This window comes from Myotis davidii, unplaced genomic scaffold, assembly GCF_000327345.1.
Source record: "Myotis davidii unplaced genomic scaffold, ASM32734v1 scaffold172, whole genome shotgun sequence".
NCBI classification, from domain to species: Eukaryota; Metazoa; Chordata; class Mammalia; order Chiroptera; family Vespertilionidae; genus Myotis; species Myotis davidii.
Window position 1 is genome coordinate 3790076 of NW_006284343.1, and position 1033 is coordinate 3791108.

The following is a 1033-nucleotide window of genomic DNA, read 5'->3' on the forward strand; positions in this document are numbered from 1 at the left end:
TCATGTGACAGGTAAGTGGGCACAGGGATGGTGAGGTGGGCCAGAGCGCAGCACGAAAGGAAACCCAGCCCTCACCCCCACCACGTTCTCGGGGCAGGGCTATGCCAGGAAAGGGTTAACTCTGGGGCTGCCGCCTGATCAGATCAGAGTCCAGCGACAGGGGCCCAGTGCCTCCCCTCCCTTCTCTCAGGTTGTCTTGGAAACCCAGGCTTGCTGGCTGGAGAGAGCAGTGGGTCCCCCCTTGGTCCCTGGGCCCCTGTCTTCCCCACCCCCCACGGTCACCCTGCCAAGCCTGGCACGGCCCCTTGCCAGAGCCCAAACTAAGTGGGGGCAGGGAGGAGTTAAGACCTCTTTGGTCTTTGCAATGGGTGGCCCCTCCCTGAAGGTGTCAGGGTTCTGTTTGTAAGGGGGGTTCCATGTGAAGGACATGACATAGGCTTGGATCCCTGGCTGAAGGGGCCGACTGGGAAGGCCCCATCCTACCAAGCTCAATCTAGGGTGCTAGGGGTGCTGGAGTCGGGGGTTAGTTGGAAATCCCTAGCAGACTCTGCATGGGAGGTGGGATGCCACCTCCCCCTGTCTCAGTGAGGGGAAACTGAGGCCCAGAGAAGCCCCAGCCTGGCTCTTGGGGACATGGCCTGGAGGAGACACAGCAGAGGTCTGGGTTCCTCCCAGCTCAGATTCCTTCCCCGCCTCCTCCAGCACCTTCTCCCCTCAGCACCAGGGCACCAGCCCGCACCTCCCTCCCTCCCTCCCTGCCTGGCTGCGTGGGAAGGGCCCTGAGAACAGGGTGACTGCAGCCCCTGCCCAGAGGACCTGCACTGGGACAGTCCCTGGGACAGGTCTCCCCAGTGTCCCTCCTGTCTCTCCAGAATGATGTCACCTCCCCATTCAGCCTGGGGGCAGTGGGAGTGAGCGTCCCCATGTCCTAACAGTCCCCTGCCGGCCACTGTGGGAAGGCTGAGGCTGTTGGGAGGAAAGGAGAGAGGCAGGTACGCCTGGCTGCCCAGACTGGGGTCCGGGGGTGGGGGGG

The 1033-nt window shown here is 63.4% G+C and overlaps 1 protein-coding gene across 1 annotated transcript in view; it reads left to right on the plus strand.

Moving 5' to 3' along the window:
- The window catches only part of SLC9A3R1 (solute carrier family 9, subfamily A (NHE3, cation proton antiporter 3), member 3 regulator 1), a gene marked incomplete at its 5' end in the record, with an annotated part of 5991 nt that overhangs the window by 2047 nt on the left and 2911 nt on the right, over positions 1–1033 (plus strand). The window lies entirely within an intron of this gene.